The following is a 19,556-nucleotide window of genomic DNA, read 5'->3' on the forward strand; positions in this document are numbered from 1 at the left end:
AGAGACCAAAACCATCCCCAAGAAAAAGAAATGCAACAAGGCAAAATGGTTGTCTGAGGAGGCCTTCCGAATAGCTGAGAAAAGAAGAGACAGCAAAAGGCAAGGGAGAAAGGGAAAGATACCCATCCAAATGGACAGTTCCAAAGTATAGCAAGGAGAGATAAGAAAGCATTCCTAAGTGAACAATTCAAAGAAATAGAGGAAAACAATAGAAAGGGAAAGACTAGAGATCTCTTCAAGAAAATTAGAGAAACTAAGCTGAAACTCCAATACTTTGGCCACCTCATGCGACGAGTTGACTCACTGGAAAAGACTCTGATGCTGGGAAGGATTGGAGGCGGGAGGAGAAGGGGACGACAGAGAATGAGATGGCTGGATGGCATCACCAACTCGATGGACATGAGTTTGAGTGAACTCCGGGAGTTGCTGATGGACAGGGAGGCCTGGCGTGCTGTGATTCATGGGGTCGCAAAGAGTCAGACACAACTGAGCGACTGAACTGAACTGAACTGAAGGGAACATTTCATGTAAAGATGGGCTCAATAAAGAACAGAAACAGTATGGACCTAACAGAAGCAGAAGATATTAAGAAGTGGTGGCAAGAGTACACAGAAGAGCTATACAAAAAAAATCTTCATGACCCAGATAATCACGATGGTGTGATCACTCACCTGGAGCCAGACATCCTGGAGCGCAAAGCAGAGTGGGCCTTAGGAAACATTAGTATGAACAAAGATAGTGGAGATAATGGAATTCCAGCTGAGCTATTTCAAATCCTAAAATATAATACACAGTGCTACACTCAATATAGCAACAAATTTGGAAATCTCGGCAGTGGCCACAGGACTGGAAAAGGTCAGTTTTCATTCCAATCCCAGAGAAAGGTAATGCCAAGGAATTTTCAAACTACTGCTCAGTTTCACTCATTTCACATGCTAGCAAAGTAATGCTCAAAATCCTCAAATGAGGCTTCAACAGTACACGAACTGATAACTTCCAGATGTTCATGCTGGATTTAGAAAAGGCAGAGGAACCAGAGATCAAATTGCCAACATTTACTGGATCATAGTTAAAAAAAGAGAATTCCAGAAAAACATCTGCTTCATTGACTACACTGAAACCTTTGATTGTGTGGATCACAACAAACCATGAAACATTCTCCAACAGATGGGAATACCAGACCACCTTACCTGCCTCCTGAATAACCGTATGGAGTCAATAAGCAACAATTAGAACTGGACATGGAACATATGCCTGGTTCCAAATTGGTAAAGGAGTACATCAAGGCTGTATATTGTTACGCTGCTTACTTATATGCAGAGTACATCTTGCAAAATGCCAGGCTGGATGAAGCACAAGATGGAATCAAGATTGCCGGGAGAAATATCAATAACCTCAGATACACAGATGGCACCATCCTTATGGCAGAAAACAAAGAGGAACTAAAGAGCCTCTTGATGAAAGTGAAAGAGATGAGTGAAAAAGTTGACTTAAACTCAACATTCAAAAAACAAAGAGCATGGCATCTGGTCCCAACACTTCATGGCAAACAGATCAGGAAAGAATGGAAACAGTGACAGACTTTGTTTTCTTGGGCTCCAAAATCACTGCAGATGGTAACTGCAGCCATGAAATTCAAAGATGCTTGCTCCTTGGAAGAAAAGCTATGACCAACCTAGACAGTGTAATAGCAGAGACATTACTTTACCAACAAAGGTCCATCTAGTCAAAGCTATGGTTTTTCCAGTAATCATGTATGAATGTGAGAGTGGGACTGTAAAGAAGGCTGAGTGCTGTAGGATTGATGCTTTTGAACTATAGTATTGGAGAAGACTCTTGGGAGTCCCTTAAACTGTAAGGAGATCAAACCAGTCAATCCTGCAGAAAATCAGTCCTGAAATTCATTGGAAGGACTGAGACTGATGCTGAAGCTCCAGTACTTTGGCCACCTGATGTGACAAGCTGACTCATTAGAAAAGACCCTGATGCTGGGAAAAATTGAAGGCAGGAGAAGGGGATGACAGAGGATGACATGGTTGGATGGCATCACCAACTCAATGGACATAAGTTTGAGTAAACTGTAGGAGATGGTAAAGGACAGGGAAGCCTGGTGTGCAGCAGTCCATGGAGTCGCAAAGAGACATGATTGAGTGACTGAACAACAACAACATGTATGGATTTCAGTGTTGAACCATAAGGAAGGCTGACTGCCAAAGAACTGATGGTTTTGAATTGTGGTGCTGGAGAAGACTCTTGAGAGTCCCTTGGACTGCAAGGAGATCAAACCAGTCAATCCTATTGGAAATCAACCCTGCGTATTCGTTGGAAGGACTGATGCTGAAGCTGAAGCTCTAGTGTTTTCGCCACCTGATGCAAAGAGCCGACTCCTTGGAAAAGCCCCTGATGCTGGGAAAGATTGAGGGCAGGAGGAGAAGGGGATGACAGAGGATGAGATGGCTGGATGGCATCACTGACTCAATGGACATGAGCTTGGGCAACCTCTAGGAGACACTGAAGCACACAGAAGCCTGGCATGGTGCAGTCCATAGGGTTGCAAAGCCGCTGAACAACAGCAAGGAGATTTAGCCTGCCTGGGTTTCATGAACAATAGTTGAAAGAGCTGAAGTTATTCAGTCCTGACAGGAGGATCAACAGGTGCCTCAGATAGGACAACCGTCCTCAAATCTGCAAAGAGCATGGAATGGACTCCACCTGAAGGAGGAAAAACTGGGAGTGGGCAGTGCCAGGGATGGACTCCAAGCATGGCTTCTGAGGCTTCGGAAGGATGTACAGAGTGCCTGGCACTAACCAGACCCTGCCTTCGCAGCAGGAACAGGGACCGGGCAAGTTGTCTGCTCTCACGGAGCTTACATTTTAGTTTGAAAAACAGAAAATGCAGAAATGAGCTTACCAAAAAAGGGAATTAATGATCATGGTCAATGCTCATGGAAATGTTACTGGTCAATGTTCATATTTATAGGGTACAGCAATAGAGAGTGACTTGAAAGGAAGAAAGATGAGGGTCACCATTCAGCAAGATAAACAGTAAAGGCCCAAATGAAGAATAGGCTGCATTATTAGGCAGTAAATTCCACTGCCTTGCGAGTTAGAAAGGGAATAGATTAATGTACACAGAGGATTGAATTCTGAGATCTGCAATGTTATTTAAAGTCTCTTTCAACATCAAATGTATTGTTGTAATCCAAACAAAATGTACCCTCAAGTTCTCATATTCTTCCCAAGGATCAAATTTTACTGAAGTTATGTGGGAGGCTCACATTCTTGTCGGGAGAATTATAAGGAATATCTAGAGTAAGATGTCTTCCAGCATTGGACTGTGTTCCCAGATAACAGTAACTTCAGGCTGATTTCTGCCTTAAGGCGTGGCCTCATGACTGTCTTCAAAAAACCAAAGCACAAAACCCAGTGCTTGATTGCAGGCAATCCAGTTCCAGAGACCAGGCAGGAAGCAAGACCAGACAGGTCCTATAGCAATGCCTTCTTCTCTTTCCCATGTGAGTCATCGCTAGAAAATTACCTTCGCAGAAGGGCTTAATTCCTTTTCAGACCTTAAAGTGAGACTTCCTCCTGGCTTAAGTATAAACTTTTGTCTCAAAAGACAGATTCTATTACTCCAGTGAGCTTGGACTGTGAGGGTGTGTTTATTTGCATGATGAAAAGGCCTATTTGATATTTCAACAAACAAAAACAGATATATAAAACCATTCTCTTTTTTAATGAGTACCAAAAAATAGGTCTCCAGTGAACTTCTGAAGGAATAGGAGAGCCAAGTCCTGCTCAAAGCTGGTTGTGATTTGCTATGCAGGACATCCGTCAAGCTAGCCCTCCTCACTGAATGGTCAATTTAGATGACCAAATGTGGAAAATACATTAGTGGTTGGTGGTTTAGTCACTAAGTTGTGTCTGACTCTTGCAATCCTGTGGACTGTAGCCCGCCAGGTTCCTCTGTCCATGGGATTTCCCAGGCAAGAATACTGGAGTGGGTTGCCATTTCCTTCTCCAGGGGATCTTCCCAACCCAGGAATCAAACCCAAGCCTCCTGCATGGCAGTCAGATTCTTTACCAGATGAGCTGTGAGGGAATCCCAGCATGTGGGACCTAGTTCCCTGACCAGGGATCAAACCCTGTCCCCCTGTGTTGGGAGCTCAGAGTTTTAGCCACCAGGGAAGTCCTTGAAAGTATGTTAGCAGGAGTAAAAAGATAAAAGAAATCGAGATATAATGATACAAACAGATATCAAGAGGTGTGATGTTATCACTGTAAGAGTTGGTGGAGGAAGAGGTTGGAGAGATTTCATACGAATCTCATGAGAATTAACAGAGAGAGACAGAGGTCTCAGTAGAGAGAGATGGCTCTGAGTCTATCCACACTGATCCCCGGAGGGAGCAGCACAGAGTGTCTGTGTCCCTGAAGCCAAGCCCGCCCAGCCCGGCAGGGACAGCCCCGTCTCCAGGCAGCCCTCCCACCCCTCCAGGGACAGGGCGGCCAAGGTTGGGCATCTCCCAAGGTTTGCATCAGTATTGCACTCAATCTTTCATAAGCTTTTGTCTTAAATCTTAACATGTATCTACATGAACAGAGTCAGGACCCAGGCTACTCTCAGTCCTGTAATTACTGGATTTCCATGTTGCTTCCCGTTCACACCCGGAAGTTGAATTTCAAATATTGCTTTTCAGACTGTATTTGGGGCCAATTTTAGCTCCACTTTCCTTTCTTTTGCCTCTTGTTGGCCATCCGCCACCAAAGTCTGCACAATGGCCAGCTGGCCCTTGGCAGATCTTGGGCCCAGGTGTGAAGTAGCTAGAGAAGCATTCAAGAGCCAAGGAGGGAGTGATTGAATTTTCCATTGGCAGAATGCAGAAATGAAGGGGATTCAAGTGCCTTCAGAAAAGCTTCCTTCCAGTGAGTGGAGTTTTGGGGGGTTTCCAGACTTATACTGCTTTTATTCTTGGATGCATCATTGTCCCTTTCCCCCTGCTTCCATTTATATCCCAGGAACTGATTCAGAAGCCATAGAAATTGGATTTGGACTTGCTGAATGCTAGCAGACAGCTGACTACACTCTTCCCAAGAACCCTGCCAGATGGGTTAGGTACCAAGTACGTGCTCCAGGCTGGCTGGCTGGGTCCTCCAGCTCCTCTGACCGACGGTGAAGTGACCAGAATGAGCTTTGCTTCATTCTTTAGACGCTTTGTGGTTTGGGCTTAATCAACCAGGGTATGATTTCAACCCACAGTAACGGGTTCGGGGCAGCTGCCCAGAGAGACAGGTTTCATCCTGCTTCCTTGCTGGTTTTTCTTACCTCACACCTTTTTTTTTTTAGACTTGAATTTCAGTTTCTTGAGCCTGTTGTTTCCACCAATTCAGACAGGCTCCCAGGAGGACCTACCAGCTTCTTGAATAAAATGCAGCAGTAAATGTTTAGGTTTAAAATTGCCTGAAATGTGGTCTAAAAAAACACTAAGAATATTTTTACCTTTCAGACTGAATAAAATCCTACAGAGGTAAATTCCTTGTGTACTGGCCTTACATCAAGAGTAAATGTGTTCAGTTAAATAAGATAATATGGAATAGATATTACCCTGAGAAGCAGCTGGCCTCTCCCATTAGCAGCACACCCAGTAAACCCCATAGAAATGCCACATTTAGGAGGGCTTGGGGTGGTGCCAATGAAAGGAAAGGTTTTTAAAATGGGGGAAAAGTAAAATGTGTACCTCTGGTAATAATTCCTCTCTGTCAAGCACTGTGCCAAGTGCTTTTGTCCACATTTGACTGAGAGTACCCCGTTGTAGGGGGCAGGGACTGGTGGGGGAGAGTAGGGGGGGCTTGACTGCTTACACCAAGGCCTGGAGCTGGAACTGAACTCCTCTGTGACTGAGGCCCACCCTAGCTGGACCTGAAAGCCCTTAGCTGCTCACTGCACAAGATTCGTGGGCAACAGGGCAGCTGTTCTTCACCTCCTCCTTTTCAGGCTGGAAAAAGCCACCAGAATAGCATCAAAGCATTAAACCTGTGCGTCACAATGGACTCCTCAAGTATTATGCAAAACCTGCACAGAGTGAGTTTCCCAGCCTTCTGCTTCTCGTGGATATTCCCAGTGACACCAGCGCAATTCTGAGGCCATTCTGCTGGCTGTTTCTCAGTGTTCTCCCCCATTCTGCAGCCAAGAACCTTGGGCCAGCTGTGGGGACACAACAGCCTGGTGTCCAGGCAGCTGATGGGAGGGGGCCGTTGCTCGAACCTGTAATTCACAGGCGAAACCAGCAGATGGTTGGCTGGGGGTTGTCACTTTCAATGAAGGCCTTCAGCCTTGTCTGACACGGCCTCAGAGTGAGCCCCGTGGGGCTCCCTGGCAGGCTCTGCGGCAGACTGGGAAGCTTGAGGAAGGGCGGCACGGATCTAAACCAGAAAGTCTACCTGGGCCTCTGTCACCTATGAGGCTTGATGTTAGAGTGAAAAACAAGGAAGAGTGGATGTGAGTAATTGTTTGAAATGTGACGTCGTGACAATCCTTGTTAGGCAATGAAATTGCTGTCCAGGGGGCTTTTGTAACCAGCCCAGGTCACTAGCACATTGTGGCAGGACCAGTCCCGGATCCGTCTCCTGATTTTCAGTCCTGTGTGGTTTTTTTCATCGTGCACACACTCTTGACTGTCACACAGGAACTGCAGTCCAAGCCCCTGGGTTCCAGGCTTCTCTTCTAAAGATAGGTATCAGTTTATCATGGTGGCCCTGAAACAGTCATCAGTGAAAGATAAAATTATGCCCCGTAGACTCAGGACATCCATATAATTTTTCCCTCCAAACTAGCGCACTCTCGTGAGTGAGACAAGGGCTATGACCAGACCAGACCCTGGAGGTAAACCCCTAAGAGAACCACTTGGGCAGGCAGAGAGGCGATTCCCACACTGAAGAAAGGTCCACAGAACTCAGCTTTGTTACTGAGCCTCCAGTTACACAGAAAGTTCGGTGAATTGGAACAGCTAATTCCCTAAACATTCTGACTAAGAGTGACACAGTGAGATAACACTGCTCACCCTGTCTCATGCTCACGGTGACTAAATGAGATAGCGTAACTGCCTCCTGCATAGTGAGCGCTCAGGAAACGTCTTCCCGTAAAACCACTTCCCAGTCCAGCCCTCAGCACCCAGGAGCTGCTTACCTTCCAGGTGAAGTGCACGGTGAGACGTGTGCCCTGCTCTTGCTCTCCCGGGTGTTGGCAGGGGGTTCCTTTCCATTTCCTTTATCTCTGAAAGTGTAAAAAGTCTGTAATGTGTTTAAACATTACAGTTTTGCCCTGTAGACAAGTAAATAACTTTCTTTCCACATTTCCAATGTTTTTTCAATGGATGGCCCCGATAAAGACTCACTGAAAGCTTTCATTACATTCACTATTGATCCAGAAACGGAGCTCAGAAATTCAGCTTTTTTCCACCATCGTTGCCCTGTATATTTGTAGAACTTCAGTTCTGATACAAGCAGTTTATCTGTGACAAAGACCCCAAGGTGAGTTGGTGCGAAGCAGAGCAGTGATGCGGGATCTGGAACTGTTTAAGAGGAGTTCAAGTGCCACCCAAAGGCCCACAGACCTCTAGGAAGCATGACACGTGCCTTACTTGGTGGCCTAGGGCCACCTGGGGAGCACTAAAGAAACGCTGCTAGGCCAGGCCCACCAAACTCTGGTTCTTAGATCTGGGCCCTGCCCTGGGTGTGGGACTTTGAATGCCCCCAGGGACAAGTGCCCCCAGAAGCACGGAATGATGCATCCTCTTCTCTTCACACTTAATACTATCTCTTCCATTTACAAAGTAAGACACGGCCATCCTGGAATATTAGAAAAGTTTCAGTTCAGTTCAGTTGCTCAGTCATGTCCGACTCTCTGCGACCCCATGAATCACAGCATGCCAGGTCTCCCTGTCCATCACCAACTCCCGGAGTTCACTCAAACTCATGTCCATCGAGTCGGTGATGCCATCCAGGCATCTCATTCTCTGTCGTCCCCGTCTCCTCCCACCCCCAATCCCTCCTGGCATCAGACTTTTTTCCAGTGAGTCAACTCTTCGCATGAGGTGGCAAAAGTATTGGAGCTTCAGCTTTAGCATCAGTCCTTCCAATGAACACCCAGGACTGATCTCCTTTAGAATGGACTGGTTGGATCTCCTCGCAGTCCAAGGGACTCTCAAGAGTCTTCTCCAACACGACAGTTCAAAAGCATCAATTCTTCGGCGATCAGCTTTCTTCACAGTCCAACTCCCACATCCATACATGACCACGGGAAAAACCATAGCCTTGACTAGACGGAATATTGTAGTAAATAAAAACCTTGCCATCCAGAGACAATCTGTATTAACAGACTAGTATGTATAAGTGTCTTTTACTCATTAACAGTATATCCTGAGATTTTTCTGTGGTGCTTAATTTTATACCTATTTATACCTATTTACTCAATTTTATACCTATGTGCAATTATTTATTTATTAGAGTTTCTTAATATTGGACATTCAGCAATTTTTTAAACAAATGGTATTTTGTTAAATGTACATTTCTAAGTTTTATCAGAAGGAACCAGTGTATTTGATGTAATTGGAGAATTTATTCCCTTCTATGGCCACCTCATGCGAAGAGTTGACTCGCTGGAAAAGACTCTGATGCTGGGAGGGATTGGGGGAAGGAGGAGAAGGGGACGACAGACAATGAGGTGGCTGGATGGCATCACCGACTCGATGGACATGTGTTTGAGTGAACTCCGGGAGTTGGTGATGGACAGGGAGGACTGGTGTGCTGCGATTCATGGGGTCGCAAAGAGTCGGACATGACTGAGCAACTGAACTAAACTGATGGTAGCTGTGTCCAATAGATCTAAAGTACTAATATATATGTTTGTGGGGTTCTTTTCTTGGCATTTCAGAAAGAATGAAATATATTATTACAATCTATGTAAATATCAACTTTTGAGAGGAGGAAAGTATATAGAAATAATGAAACATTGCAGCCTTTTATTTAGTATTCTTTAAGTTTACATGAAAACCTAAGATAATTTCAAAAAATAACCCTAACTTAAAATATTACCGAGGCTCTGCTTAGACAAAAGTACAAGACTGCGTGGTCTAGTGGCTAAGGATCCACCTTGCAATGCAGGGGGCAAGGGCTCGATGCCTGGTCAGAGAAATAAGCTCCTACATGCCGAGGAGCAGCTACGCCCAAGTACGGCTACTACACAGGCCCACGTGCTCTGGAACCCCATAGAAAGATCCTACAGTATGCCGCAAAGATCCCGAGTGGCACAATTAAGACCCGAGGCAGCCAAATAAATATTTTTGTTTTTATTTTCAATGGAAGTGCATCAGGCACTTGACAGGCTTGTGTCTTAATGCCATGATAGGCTTGATAAGAAGGATCTTACCTACCAGGATAACTGCAGAAACACCAAGCACAGTGTCCACACAGAGTGAACATCTGTGGTTGCTATTTCTGTGAATTCTGCTTAACAAATATGTATTGTCCTCTATCACGTTAAAGAAGTTATTTATCATTACCTAAGACTTTAACTCTTCTATCTTTTAAAAGTAGACTGTGTAATCAGTCACAGGATTTCAGAGTGACTCACAGATCTGTAAATATGAAGGGTTTCCTGGAAACCATCTCGGAGGTGGAGGCTGTTGGGAATCCCTCAGGTCTGGCCTGGGGCGGTAGAACATGGGTTCTTCAGGGTTTCATTCCCCACCTGCAAGTTCCATTCAGACACTCGGGCTACTGTTAATCAGACCTGGTAATTTATTTATATCAACTCTGTCAATCCCATGGAGACCTTCCTGTGTGCCCCACCCTCTCCCATCTAATTCCAGTCACACAATGACAAATCATTGTCTGTGCGGGGTGGTTGGACTGGTTGGCCCCTGGATTACATAACTGGAATGGAGAATTACCTCAGTAAACTTTATAATCCTCCAGGCAATCGTGTATTGTTAAAATTTTACGTTTAAATGACAGCAGGTGTGTGGAGGAAGATGTACACAGCACTTCCCAAAACATGGATAAGCATCTGAAGTTGGAAACAAGTGTTCCCAAGTCAAAGTTCAGGTATTTTATTAGTTTTCTCACCTTGGAGTAGGGGGAAGAGTGTTTGGGTTCATGATTATTGTTATAACCTTATATGACACTTGAAAATATAGCTTAATCATGCTAGAAAGGAGAGACTGCCCTGGGGAAAATGAGGCCCGACAGATTTGAGGAAGCCACGTGTGCTCTAGGTTTAAACACCTCTCTGTGTGGCGGGCGCCTGATCGTAAGCCTTTCGCCCTCTCTTCTGACGCAGGGCGGGTGAGTGAGGTTCCCGTGCCAACGCTGCGCTCAGAGCTCCAGCTCTGATGGCACTCCTCAGGAGTCCAACCACACCAAACATCTCCTCTTCTGCAGGTGCCTTAGTGAGAGGTTCTGAAAGGTCCTGAGCTGGACCACAGTGTCCTGGCCCTCACAGGGCTCCCGTATCTGTATGCTCTGCCAGCTTCATGCATGCTCCCAGAATTCTGAAAGCCTTTTCCTGATGGGAGATTCTGTTCAACTCAGGCAGGTTTTCATATAGAGAGCAACAGTCCTAGAATTTTTGCAAGTGAAATTTCAATTCCTATATCACAGAGTCAGAAAAGTGCACAGATCAAAGGGGTACATGCAATTTGATGAACTTCACAAAGCAAACCCCTCTTTGTAACCAGTACCCAGGTCAGATAATTGGCCTCTGTGTCTTGTTCTGGGAGGTGGGAACCATTATCTTCATGCTAACACCATAGGCTTTGCCTGTTCTTGAATTTTGTATAAATGGAATCATCCAGTAAGTACTCTTGTGGGTATGGTTTCTTTCACTCAACATTACATGTTCAGATTTGTCCATATTGTTCTGTGGAATTGCGTTCTTTTCATTCCCAGCTGTACAGTCCATTGAAAGAGAATTCTCTGCTGCATTTGTCCATCTACCATTCACGAGCATTACTGTTATTCTCTTTTTTGCAGTTATGACACAGTGAATATTATTGTACATGTTTGCTGGTGCACTCATCTGCATTTCTGTTGGGTACCTAGAAGAGGAATTACTGGGTCTTAGGTGTGGGTTTGCTCTATTAAGTAGATATTACAAAAACCTTTCTGAAGTGGTTCTGGCAAACTACACCCTACCTATAGTGTTGGAAAGTTCCCGCTGCTCTGGATCTGCTCAATGATTATGGTGTCTGTTTTCCTTATTGTAGCTATTCTGATGCCTGTGCTCCTGAAAATCTAAAGATGAAAGTCAATATTAATTAACCCTCCTAAAATTAACTTTCTTAAATTTATAAATATAGAAATATAGCCTTTATGCGAAGGAGGTAGCATGGGACCTAGAACAGTAAATAAAGCAGAAATGGGCTTCAATGTTGCTTCTGCCTTTGTCAGCTGAGTAACTTATCTCTAAACCTCAGTTTCTCCTTTCATAAAACTGGCATAAGGAACAGGATTAAGTGAAGATTAGATGACATAACGAGAAGAGCCATAAAAGAGAAGAGCCTTGAGAACACTATGTTCAATAGTGGTTTGTTGTTTATACCCCCCTCCCTACAGGTTTTTTTTTTTTTTTTTAATTCATAGTTACTACAGAAAAGCTTGTATTCTTCAGCAAAGCATGAGGGTTGTGTATGGCCATGGGCCACAGTGAACTCTGACAAAGGATGGCGAGCTGACATGTGGTCTCTTTGCTTTGTTCTCTTCCTGGATGATGTGAATTTTCATAGTTTTCCCAGGGACATCCCTTAAGTCATAGAGGATGACACTTCAAAGAGAGCTTGGGGATGTCCCTGGAGGTCCAGTTGTTGCTGCTGCTGCTAAGTCACTCAGTCGTGTCTGATTCTTTATGACTCTATGAACTGTAGCCCACCAGGCTCCTCTCTCAATGGGATTCTCCAGGAAAGAAAATATTCTTTCTTGGAGTGGGCTGCCATTTCCTTCTCCAGGTCCAATGGTTAAGACTCCATGATTCCACAGCAGGGAGCACGGGTTGGCTCGCTGGTTGAGGAACTATTATTCTACTTGTCTCATGGTGTGGCCAAAAAGAGAGCGAGCGCACGCGCATGGGAATCTTCCAGCCCAACAGTTTACTCCATTAACCTGGAACTAAGCCTCCGGAGGTGGACTGGCTCTCTAGCGTCGTTGTGCCCTGCATGCACCCAGAACTGGAATCGGATGCTGGTCCCAAAGTGTTTGGTGCCTCTAGTAAATCCAGCGTTTATATTTAAGACAAAATGAAAATAACCTCTGACATATGCAGTTAGTATAATTAACTTGTTTGCAATAAATCCAACACCTCTCATACCAATGACTTAACTATTCAGCAAATTGAAAAGGAAATGTAGGGTTTCCCTGGTGGTTCAGTGGTTAAGAACTCACCTTCCAATGCAGAGGATGTGGGTTTGATGCCTTTTGGGGGGACTAAGATCCCACATGCTCCGTGGCCAAAAAAACCAATACATAGACAATATTTTAACCAAGTCAATAAAGACCTCAAAAATGGTCCACATTAAAAAAAATAAAAGGAAATGCATTTGCTCTTTCTTTATAAAGTGTGGTAGGGGTATGGTTAAAGGTTTTCTTGCCACCTTTTTATTAATAGATCAGTAACTGTACATGGAACAACAGACTGGTTCCAAATAGGAAAAGGAGTACATCAAGGCTGTATATTGTCACCTTGCTTATTTAACTTATATGCAGAGTACATCATGAGGAACGCTGGGCTGGAAGAAGCACAAGCTGGAATCAAGATTGCTGGGAGAAATATCAATAACCTCAGATAAGCAGATGACACTACCCTTATGGCAGAAAGTGAAGAGGAACTCAAAAGCCTCTCGATGAAAGTGAAAGAGGAGAGTGAAAAGGTTGGCTTGAAGCTCAACATTCAGAAAACAAAGATCATGGCATCTGGTCCCATCACTTCATGGGAAATAGACGGAAACAGTATCAGACTTTATTCTTTTGGGCTCCAAAATCACTGCAGATGCTGATTGCAGCCGTGAAATTAAAAGATGCTTACTCCTTGGAAGGAAAGTTATGACCAACCTTGACAGTATATTAAAAAGCAGAGACATTACTTTGCCAACAAAGGTCCGTCTAGTCAAGGCTATGGTTTTTCCCGTGGTCATGTATGGATGTGAGAGTTGGACTGTGAAGCAAACTGATCGCCGAAGAATTGATGCTTTTGAACTGTGGTGTTGGAGAAGACTCTTGAGAGTCCCTTGGACTGCAAGGAGATCCAACCAGTCCATTCTGAAGGAGATCAATCCTGGGTGTTCATTGGAAGGACTGATGCTAAAGCTGAAACTGCAATACTTTTGCCACGTCATGCGACGAGTTTACTCACTGGAAAAGACTCTGATGCTAGGAAAGGTTGGGGGTGGGAGGAGAAGGGGACGACAGAGAATGAGATGGCTGGATGGCATCACCGACTTGATGGACATGAGTTTGAGTGAACTCCGGGAGTTGGTGATGGACGGGGAGGCCTGGCGTGCTGTGATTCATGGGGTCACAGAGAGTTGGACACGACTGAGCGACTGAACTGAACTGAAATGTTTATTGAATGAATGTGTGAGTGGAAGCAGGATCATAGCACCCAAAGAAAGATGTAACATTCTAGAAGAGAGGGGCATTTCTTTGGGGAACACCCATGCTTTCCAACCTCCCCCCTTACAGTTAAGCTACAAAACCCAAACAAGGCAACTTGTCAAAAAGGAAGACCTTTTGGCTGTAGCTGCTGAATGGAGGAATATTTGATCCTAGGAAAGCCAGGGCGACCCTGGAGCCAGAGATCTGAGTGGAGGGAGACACACCTCCAGGCCACGGCCCTGTCCTGATGGGAAGACCTCCGTGGTCACCCAGACCCTCTGCAGCAGGCACTGTCCATGTGCCGCTTTCTCAGACTGGTCCACAGGCGTTTTGCAGGACGCCCTCAGTGGGCATAGAGGAACTGGGCAGACGCCCCAGCCTCCACATTTGTAAACCCGTGTGGGACCTGAACATGTGCTCTCACATTGTTGGTAGCTTCAAAAGTCTGCAATATAAGTTAAGTTTTTATGAATGAATTCTTTGTCTTCATAAAATACTTAGTTCCCCCTTCAGGTTTTAAGCAGAAATGCTAGAGCAGGGTGAGCCCAGCAGGTCCACCTGCTGCTAAGGAGACTGCTCTCCCACCCCCACCAGGTGTCAGTGACAAGCTGTGACAAGTCAAATAGACACAGTGCCTGCCCCCCCAGAAAGTTAACGTCCACCAGCACATGACAAGTCAGTCAGTCACTCACAGCCCAGGAGTGCGTGGTATGGGCTGGTCCCTCAGGGAACCAGACACTGGGTCAGCAGTGGCTGGACACTGAAATGGCAGACTGTTGTTCAGTCGCTAAGTCATGTCCGACTCTTTACAACCCCATGGATTGCACCACGCCAGGCTTCCCTGTCCTTCACTATCTTCTGGAGTTTGCTCAAACTCATGTCCATTGAGTTGATGATGTCATCCAACCATCTCATCTTCTGTGAGACCCCATCTCCTCCTGCATTCAATCTTTCCCAGCATCAGGGTCTTTTTCAATGAGTTAGCTGTTTATGCCAGGTGACCAAAATACTGGCGCTTAAGCTTTAGCATCAGTCCTTCCAATGAGTATTCAGGGTAGATTTCCTTTAGGATTGACTGGTTTGATCTCCTTGCGTTCGAGGAACTTTCAAGAGTACAGAGAAAATGTGCAATGTGTGTTTCACTTTACAAATTCTTATTGGAAATCTAGAGTTTCAAAATGTACTTCAAAATATATTTTTTTACCAAATCCTAACTTTCCTCCAAAGTAAAGGAGAAAAGAATAAGAGTCTGGGAAGTTCAAGTAAGCCTGAAACCACTTCCCCCTTCCCCACTGCTCATTTTACAATTAAAGTGTCACCGTGTTTATTATTGAAAAAAATGTAAAATTATTAAAACCTTAATTTTATAATACAGTCTAATGTGAAAAGAATATGAATGCTGTGAAATGCAGGCCTTCTGAAAGCCTGATCTAGTACTACACCGAGCACTGTCTTCTGTGTGAGCAGTACGTGTGGTCTGCAAGTCCTTCCCCATAAGACGTAACCCAGTGAGAGTACAGACTCAGAATTCAACACCAGACTCTTCCTTTCTTTGATATGATAGGATGTGATGGAAGTTGGAGTGTTTAAAACTGCGTGGTAAGTATAGATAATAATCCTATATTGTGAGCTCGAAATTTGCTAACAGAGTAGATCATAAGTGTGTTGCTACACACACACACACAGTAACTCTGTGAGCTGATGGCTGTATTAACTTAATTATGGTAATCATTTCATAACGTGTGCATTATTAAATCATCACATTGTGCATCCTAAATGGATATACTTTTTATTTGTTAAGTATGTCTGGGTAACGGAGAAGGCAATGGCAAGCCACTCCAGTACTATTGCCTAGAAAATCCCATGGATGGAGGAGCCTGGTAGGCTGTAGTCCATGGGGTCGCTAAGGGTCGGACATGGCTGAGCAACTTCACTTTCACTTTTCACTTTCACACATTGGAGAAGGAAATGGCAACCCACTCCAGTGTTCTTGCCTGGAGGATCCCAGGGACAGGGGATCCTGGTGGGCTTCCGTCTATGGGGTCACACAGAGTCGGACACGACTGAAGTGACTTAGCAGCAGCATGTCTGGGTAAAGCTGGGGAAAATATATGAAAATGATGTTGGCTCTAAAGCTGTAGTTCTCCAACAAATGTTTAATCCTCGGAAACTAGAATTTTAAATTTCAGTGTAGTCAGAGACAGTCTTACTCCAGCAAATGTGAGAAGAGATTGTCACTGTGCATTTTCTCCTCGGCAGTGTGTGAATTCCCTCAGAATTCCACTGAAACTCCTCTGGGAAAGATTCAGAGACTGCCTCTATAGTGAGATCTGGTCCATGCCCTTACTCTTCCCTGCTGGGAGCTATTACAGCTTTGGACCGTGTGGCATCTGCTTTTGCCTCATGGCTCAGGGGACTGCCCTGTCTCAGCTGTCTGTCTCTATCTTTGTGTTCATGCCATTGCCAGTCTCTCCTGTTGGGAGGACAGGGTTATAATCCATGACTGCTCAGAGGCCCTTTCAGTTCCCTACTGTCTCCTGTACCACCTTCCCCTGGCGCTTGTTAGAAATGCAGAACCCCCCCATCCCCCCCAACCCCAACCCCCCCACCCCCTCACCCCCGGTCCTCAGGAGTGTCTGAATCTGTATTTTAACACAATTTCAGGTAATTCATAGGCCCTCCAGGGCTTGAAAAGCAGTTTCGCAAGTTCCTGGTGTGATTATTACTGAGGTCAGTTCTCTAACGGTGTGGCTAGATATGAATGTGTGCATGCTGTCACTCAGTCTGACTCTGTGACCCTATGGACTGTAGCCCATTAGGCTCCTCTGTCCTTGGGATTTTCCAGGCAAGAATACCGGAGTGGGTTGCCCTTCTCCAGGGCACCTTCCCAACCCAGTAATTAAACCTTTAACCTGCATTGGCAGGCGGGTTCTTTACCACTAGCACCACCTGGGAAGACATGAATGGGGAATCTTTGTGTGTGAGTCTGGAGGGGCCCAAGGCCATCCACCTGATAGGGGCTGGCTTGCGCTCTGGACATCGTTGCGTCTCTGCCTTCCCACAAGCTGGGCCCCAGCTGCGTCTGGCAGAGCGCTGCAGTAGCTGTTCTCTGAGCCTGGGGACCCGCTCCCAGCCAGACCCTTCTACACTCGTGGAACCAAACTGGAGCTTGTTTGTGAGCCGGCTCTGCTTCCTGGTTTTCTGTATGAATTTCTCAGCTACTGCATGGGTGCTGAGCAAATTTATTAAAAGGAAGTGCTTTCTTTCTTTGACAAATCATTGCTTCCACTCTTTCATTTGAAAGTTGTTCACTGTAGTAGAGAAGAGAACATATGACCGCCATGCAGACACTGGTGTGGATATGACCCATCTGAAAAGGCGTCTACTCGTTCCCCTGCAAGGCTGCCCAGGTGGCACTGTAGTAAAGAGTCCGCCTACCAGTGCGGGAGGCACAAGAGATACAAGTTCAGTCCCTGGGTGGAAAAGATCCCCTGGAGTAGCAAATGGCTACCCACTCCAGTACTCTTGCCTGGAGAATTCCAGGGACAGAGTAGCCTGGCAAGCTACAGTCCAGGAGGTCACAAAGAGTCGGACACAATTGAGTACAGCACATCAGTGGTGGTGTGAGAAGCACTCACCTGTGTTTAGTGTCGATCTTTCTTCCCAAACTGTTAATTCCGTGAGTACAAAGACCATTTGCACCTCCAGCAACAGGCACAGGGCCTGGCGTGTATTTGGGCCCAGGAAACATGTGACGAACAACACGTGAGCGCATTTATTCTCCTAGGAACATCACCGGCAATCTTCAAACATTTGGAGCAGAGGCTGCTTGTCAGGCTGCCTGTTATTATTACTTTATTTTCCACTGGTTATGGAGCCCTCAGACTTAAAAAGACATTATTAGTATCGCTTAAGAAGAAATGTTGATGGAAACAAGTCCAATAGCATTATGGTTAGAAACTTGCTAGGTGTCATTTTTAAGGGATTAGATAACTATGTTGTCTGGTCGACTAAACTGCCTGTTTGTTGCAAGTTGGGACTTTGCTGGACTGGTTTCCAGGGCTGGAGGGGAAGAGATAAGTGAATCTTCTAGTGAGAGGTCATCTGTTTTGAAAGCAGGGAAGATTCCGTGAACCAGATCCAAGTGTTACAACATAGGCAACTGCCTCAGACCGCTCTGGATAAGGACGCCCCCCAATTAAACATGAAAGCAAAAATTCACCATGCTGTCCTCTTTGCAAAGCCCATGCAATCCAAACCACTAAGTGCTTAGATGTTCACAGATGTGAGTAGATTTGGGGATGAAACTGATACCAAAGGAAAGGCGAGCTTCTCCCACTAGTACCAGAGGATGAGCAGTCCTGCACCCTTGCCTCTGTGCTGCAGAAGCTGTTTCCACAGAGAAGGCACGTTTCCACAGAGAAGAGCAGACAAGCAGGGCGAGTAAGGCATGTCCTCTCCATGGCCTCCTGTCATCCCTCCCTCTCAGGTAGTGGCTTGGCCATTAGGAGAATGTCTTGGGCATCTTTGCATTTTCCTTGGCAAAAAGAACAGAAGATCCTGCCCTTCCAGAGACTTCCCTCATCCTCATGCTCGGCCAGCTGGGCCACGCTGGCTGCTGCTCTGTCTCCCTCTCTGCCCCTGACTCAGCCACCACCCCCGATTCTTTCTCCCTCTGAATTCCACTCAGAGAATCGCCATTAAAAACAGACTAGAAATACACCAGTCTGCAGCATAATGGGTGGTTCTTTCATCTTTTGTTTTAGATTACCAAGCTTTCCTGGATAGTGTCAATTAATTGAACTTAATATTAGAAGACCTTCCCACTTTACCAGAATAAAAAGCCATTTCAGTGATGCAGTTGACTGTGTGGTGTAGTTAATTCAGCTGTCTAAGAAATATATTTGTTGAAGTCTGTTCTGTGCAGGGGGCTCCTTGCTGTCCGATTCCATCAAGTCACATGGTATTGTGCACTTAAAATCAGTTATGAATATAGGTCTCATGTTAAGTACCTTTCCACAATACAGTGTTTAAAAAGTAGATACATTATTTGATTTTTTAAGTCAATTCATACCCTTAGAGTCCATCCCCAAAAGATTTAGACAGTGTGTCTGAGCCCACTTTCTGAAAGAAATGATACCAATTTACTTAGGTGCATGCATGCTAGGTCACTTCAGTCGTATCTCTGTGACTCTATGGACTGTGAGCCCACCAGGCTGCTCTGTCAGGCAAAAATACCGGAGTGGATTGCCGTGCCCTCCTCCAGGGGATCTTCCCAACACAGTGACTAAACCCACATCTCTTTCATCTCCTGCATTGGCAAGCGGGTTCTTTACCACTGGCGTCACCTGGGAAGGCTAGTTTACTTAGGTAGTCGTGGTGAAACGAGCAGCCAAAGAGCCTCCGAGACTGCACCATCACCTAGGGCGAGCCACTCTAACCGCCTAACACCCACATCCCTCTCCAGCCCCTACGCCCCCAGCCCACAGCCGCCCTCGTGGCTCCAGCCGCATCCTCCCTGCCCTCTGACAGCACACGTTGTGAAGGCAGCCCTGGCCCACCTGCGTGCCACAGGCCGTCCCCCTCACTGCCGGCCCGCTTTCCTTCTCAACGGTGCCCAGCTCACTGCTAGAGTCGCTGTTCCAGGCTGGCATCAGCGTGCTGGCTCGCTTAGTGGGTGGACCCATCTCCCTGCTGCCTCCCTCCCTCCGGTCTTCTCATATTCTGCTCCTGTTCTGTTCCTTTGTTCTTTCACCTCCCCCACCCCCCAAGCCTCTGCATAATGAAAACCTACTCTGCACCACACATTCAAGCATCAGATCCTTTAGGAAGCTGTTTTGTTTCATTTCTTAAGGCGTCCTCTGTCCTCTATCAGTTGAGAATTAGCAGTCTAAGCTGTTGCTGTAACTTCTTTA

The 19,556-nt window shown here is 45.7% G+C and overlaps 1 protein-coding gene across 3 annotated transcripts in view; it reads left to right on the forward strand.

The window, feature by feature from the left end:
• The window catches only part of EGFR (epidermal growth factor receptor), a 217,702-nt gene that overhangs the window by 102,094 nt on the left and 96,052 nt on the right, over window positions 1-19,556 (forward strand). Inside the window, exon 1 of one of the 3 annotated variants that reach the window (XM_088831867.1) lies at window positions 10,080-10,101. The exons of the other annotated variants lie outside the window; for them this stretch is intronic. The gene's annotated coding sequence lies outside the window, so the exon portion shown is untranslated. Of the gene's footprint in view, window positions 1-10,079; window positions 10,102-19,556 lie in introns of those variants that run through there. 3 annotated transcript variants of the gene reach the window in all.

The sequence above is a fragment of the Moschus berezovskii genome, chromosome 24, assembly GCF_049115385.1.
Source record: "Moschus berezovskii isolate FMDL1 chromosome 24, NW_MosBer_1.0, whole genome shotgun sequence".
Lineage (NCBI taxonomy): Eukaryota > Metazoa > Chordata > Mammalia > Artiodactyla > Moschidae > Moschus > Moschus berezovskii.